The 5,000-nt window shown below is 42.9% G+C and overlaps 4 non-coding genes across 4 annotated transcripts; 1 reads left to right on the forward strand and 3 right to left on the reverse strand.

Moving 5' to 3' along the window:
- Positions 1 to 328: 328 nt before the first annotated feature.
- Positions 329 to 400, reverse strand: trnag-ucc (transfer RNA glycine (anticodon UCC)). The gene has a single exon. It is a non-coding gene; the product is annotated as a tRNA-Gly (tRNA).
- A 2,776-nt stretch (positions 401 to 3,176) lies between these two features.
- On the reverse strand, positions 3,177 to 3,248 carry trnaa-ugc (transfer RNA alanine (anticodon UGC)). Its single transcript has one exon. It is a non-coding gene; the product is annotated as a tRNA-Ala (tRNA).
- Positions 3,249 to 3,479: 231 nt separating this feature from the next.
- On the reverse strand, positions 3,480 to 3,561 carry trnas-aga (transfer RNA serine (anticodon AGA)). Its single transcript has one exon. It is a non-coding gene; the product is annotated as a tRNA-Ser (tRNA).
- A 1,225-nt stretch (positions 3,562 to 4,786) lies between these two features.
- trnas-aga (transfer RNA serine (anticodon AGA)) lies at positions 4,787 to 4,868 on the forward strand. The gene has a single exon. It is a non-coding gene; the product is annotated as a tRNA-Ser (tRNA).
- Positions 4,869 to 5,000: the final 132 nt, after the last annotated feature.

Raw genomic sequence — 5,000 nt, forward strand, 5'->3', positions numbered from 1 at the left:
CACAAGGGAGGGAAGAAAAGAGATACAGTTTTCAACCTAAACTTGTATAAATGCTGCTTGGAAGGCAGCTATGCTCACCACTATACCACCATCGCTTGAAAGACACAGAATTTTCATGGAATCTTTCTCGTGAGTCAGCACTTTACATCATTGGAGGAATTTGACTGGGAGAGGAGGAAGTTTGACATTGAAATTGTGAAGTGCAGGAGAGTCTGTCTGTATATGGTATCGTGCTCCACAAGTCTCAGTGGTGTGTGTTAGTAGAGAACAGTGTACAGAGACACACATTTCTGACAGAAAATCCAAGAGTTGGACACTAAAATCAAACTGCAATGGCCGGGAATCGAACCCGGGTCAACTGCTTGGAAGGCAGCTATGCTCACCACTATACCACCATCGCTTGGAAAGAGGGAATTTTCATGGAATTTTTCTGGTGAGTCAGGAGTATACGTCAATGGAGGAATTTGGCTGGGAGAGGAGGAGGAGAGTCAAAAATAATGAAGGAGGAGCCGAAGAGAAGAGAAAGTTTAACCCACACTGATGTAGCTCAACAATAGTGTTGAATGTAACAACATGAATGTAACTTTCTCCTTCTCCTTGTCGTACCAGTGGTCTTTCTTGGCCCTGCTTTGGGAAATGGTCTTACAGTAGAGGGACTGAACACTTTAGTTAAGGGCTCAGCAGGAGCAGAGGAGGAAGCTGCAGAGGATGTCTGTGGCAGATTGGAGGCTGCTGTAGCTGCAGAGGACACCTGAGACAGAGTGGAGGCTGCTGTACCTGCAGAGGACACCTGAGACAGAGTGGAGGCTGCTGTACCTGCAGAGGACACCTGAGACAGAGTGGAGGCTGCTGTAGCTGCAGAGGACACCTGAGACAGAGTGGATGCTTCTGTACCTGCAGAGGACACCTGGGGCAGGGTGGAAGCTGCTGTTTTTGCGAGGGAGTCTTGCTTGGAAACTACAGAAGCCATTGAAGCTGGGTCCGGACGGTCAGTCACTTGGGAAGGTGCAAAGTCATGCTCCTGAAAAATGTCTGGGTTAAATGGCCAAATGCCTGTGCATCTGAATCCAGCCTGTATGTTGCTAGGAGATGCAGCAGTGGGCAGAGCTGTTCTCATAAGTGATGGCACATCATAAATGGTCATCATCTTGGCAGGATTCATCCTCATCCAGGCATCCCCAGCTGAGTTTCCAGCCTTCTTCAGTGGACCATAGACACTTCGATCTAGTGGTTGAAGTTTGTGAGGCAAATTAATTGACCTTTCGGTTGTTTGCCTGTTGGTTGTTATATTTCTTGTTTTTTTCTGTCGTAAAATTAACTAAGTTACCAGATTGTTTCCCAACATGTTAATGCACACCTTGGTTAATATACATCCCTATAAAATAGTTATGGGAGATTCTATTGAATACATATTGTCAATTAAAAAGGAAAAAAGAAAAAGGATAGAAGGGTTCTAGGCTCATGCAGTTCATTTACTGAACACTTTATAATACTTTGTAACTATAAGATTATTCCTCTGTAATGTTCTCAATTATCCTCTCAATAAAGCATTCCAAAAAAAATGAAATAAAATCAACCAATAGAAGGTAAAAGTCAGCCACAACAACTTGGTTTTACTGCTTTCCATAAAATTGTGGAGAAATTTGCTCAGTGATTAAGAAACACTGTTAATACTAAGTGAAAATCAAAGCTTGTGTATAGAACATTGACTGTTACACATAAATGACATTTTCATGATAAGAGACAGGAAGTACCAACTCTAAGTTCACTCTGAACATCCTGATTTAAAGACAGCTATAGTGAATATTTATGTTTTTATAGTATTCATATGTTTTGCAGGTAATACAATGCTTTAAAGTCATTTTTGCTTGTAAAAACATTCTGTCTTATGCAGATATGGGATCAAATTCCTAAACAGTTTCCAAAGAACTAATCATAGAAGAAATCATACTTGCACTGACAAAAGGATTCATGTGCTGAAACGTCAAAATGGATTTCTAGCGGATCAGATAAAAGGGGAAGGTTTGTAGCAGCGGCTGGGAGTCAAACCCTGAGCGGCTGCATGGAAGGCAGCTGTGCTCACCACTGTACAACAATGTATGAAGAACTGAAGAAGCAGTTTCCCTTATGAATTAAGCAAGAGAGGAACGAAACCACAGGGGGGAGGGGCAGAGGAAACGAAAGCTCTGTAACTTCTGTTTACTCTCTGATGACTAACAGTAAGAATATGCCTGACTGTAGAAACTATTTCTTCATACTCCAACGTCTGCTTGAGTAGAAGCAGTTGGAATCTGGCATAATACAAAACAGAGTAAACACCAATTAAATACATTGATCATATAAGACATGTCCTCAAAACTACCAGTTGTACAGCAAGACCAGAATGAAATGTTTATGCCTGAAATACACTGCAAACTGCTAGTCAAAGCATTCACCGCTGTATTTCAGTATGAGCCATGATGGTATAAAGAGAGACATGCATTGCAGGCAGGATTCAAACTTGTGCAGGGAGATCAGAGTCCACGACTGTTTTTCAACCACACATTCAACTAGTGACCATGTGTTTTCTTACAGTCAGTTTTTTATTTTGAGGTGTGGGTATAGCACAGTAAGAGGATCCACCAGCATCGTTTCATACTGCTGTATGGGAGATTTAGTGTCACCTATGAAATTGATGCATTGAAAGACATCACCCCGGTGTGTCCTTTGACAGCACAAGCAAGGAGAGGGTCAGGTGGGAAAGAGCAGCTTTTTTCCCCTGCATCATTTAAACTGCCTCTCAATGTGGATTCAGACAAATCCATAAATACATTTTTATACAGATTCTAAGATTCCAATTTTTTGTTTCCAATAATTAGAAAACGTATTTAATTAAGATTAGACAATGACGAAGTGTTAAGTCAAACAGTTCTTCACTTTCTTCACAGTTGTGACTACAATCTGCTGTGGGGTGTTTTGCTGTCTGATAAACCTCTAATCAGCAGATGAATCTGTTAGTCACTGTCTCACTGGGGTGGACCAGTGGACAAGTCCCCCACCCCCAATGTAAGAAAAAGTGAGATTTGGAGGATCCCCCAAAAATACATAGTGTGTGTACTTGTTCACAATATATTCAGGTGACACTCAGGACGCATGTAAAGTTCTGACTACTGTTTAGTTGTCAACATAATGTGTGCTGGAGATGCCGGGGATTGAACCCGGGGCCTCATACATGCAAAGCATGCGCTCTACCACTGAGCTACATCCCCTGTACACCACCACATGGGGGTGCTAACAACTCTGTCTCCAACAGAACAATATAGAGTAAAGACGTTGCAGCAGGGTCAACGTGTCTTCTCCCAGCACACCCATTGCATGTAAGGGGAGGTAAAAGCAGACTGATACAATGCAGGCTTGAAGTTGACGTTGTATTACTCCTAAAGTGTCAGTGAAGATTTCTCCATAGAATCCCACCTGACATACCTCTCAAAAATGTTCCTCGTTGTCGGCAGGATTCGAACCTGCGCGGGGAGACCCCAATGGATTTCTAGTCCATCGCCTTAACCACTCGGCCACGACAACTGTGAAAAGTACTCTGTACTCTGTGTCTAACTCGCCCAGAAATGCCTTGAACTGGTGGTGATTTAAACCTTTGGCTCTGATGAAGTTAACTGTACGCGTTATGATGCTCATTACATGTTCCATTTTTAAGGCTTGGCCACACAACGACTCCTGGTGTATTATGCAGTGATAAGTTGTCAGCTCATCTGTGACGTTTTCGTCCCGCATCCTGTCACGCATCCTCGCCACCAATCCACTCCTGTGTCCACACGTCGCGGGTGCTCCGTCTGTTGTCAATCCCACGAGTGTTTCCCGAGGCAGCTCCATCTCATTTACACATCTGGATACCCCTTCATACACATCTTGTCCTGTAGTTGTGCCATGCATAGGACATAATGCCAAAAACTCTTCTGTTATGCTCAGGCTGGAGTCCACTCCACGAATGAAAATTGACAGCTGGGTAATGTCAGTTGTGTCGGTGCTCTCATCCACAGCAAGGGAATATGCGATGAAATCTTTTCCCTTTTCCACAAGCTGTTCTTTTAGATTGGTGGAAAGCTGGTCTACACGTTCAGCAACGGTGTTTCTGCTCAGGCTCACGTTTGAAAATAGCTGCCTTTTGTCTGGGCACACTGCGTCACAAACTTTAAGCTTACAGTTTTTGATAAACTCTCCCTCTCTAAATGGCCAGGCTGATTTTGCGACTTCTTCTGCCACAATAAAACTAGCCTTGACAGCAGCTTCGCTTTGTGATTTGGCTGTTGTGAACAGAGCCTGCCGGGACTTAAGACCTCGTTTTAATTCTTCCACCTTCTGTAGCCTTTGTTCATGTCCATATTCTTGTCTTTGTGTTTCTGAGACGTAGACTGTTCTCACCGTCCACCTTCTGTAGCCTTTATTTAGTCTGAATAAATAGCAATGCCACAAAGACACACATATCAAGTCTCTGTATGTGGGTAACTGAAAATTAGAAATACTTCTCACTTCAATATTGGCAATGAAATAGCGAAAGTAGTTGAGTATATTTTGCTCAGTAATGCAAAGACAATGGTGGTTTTTATTTGGTGATTGTGATCTGTCACACCTGCAACATGGTTGATTGTGTTTTATCACTTGTCAAGTCTCTGTTGAGTCAGTCATACGCATGAACTTTTGAGTAACACTAAATAATAACCATGTGCAATAGCACATTATAGTGCTAAATGAATGACATTTCACACCCCGACAAAAAGTGCATGACAGAGTGGTTGTCGTGGCCGAGTGGTTAAGGCGATGGACTAGAAATCCATTGGGGTCTCCCCGCGCAGGTTCGAATCCTGCCGACAACGTTCGAACCTTTTCTGAAGTAGATAAAAAACACAAGGTGTTCTATAGGTGCTGTGTTCATTATTGAAATCCTCACTGAGACTGAGCCTTTGGGATGGGCAAAGAATTGAGTGTCAGGCAGGTCGTGTGTTGTT

The sequence above is a fragment of the Seriola lalandi genome, unplaced genomic scaffold (assembly GCF_002814215.2).
Source record: "Seriola lalandi dorsalis isolate HSWRI2012SDOR001 ecotype SW California unplaced genomic scaffold, Sedor1 jcf7180002053606, whole genome shotgun sequence".
In the NCBI taxonomy this organism is placed as follows: domain Eukaryota; kingdom Metazoa; phylum Chordata; class Actinopteri; order Carangiformes; family Carangidae; genus Seriola; species Seriola lalandi.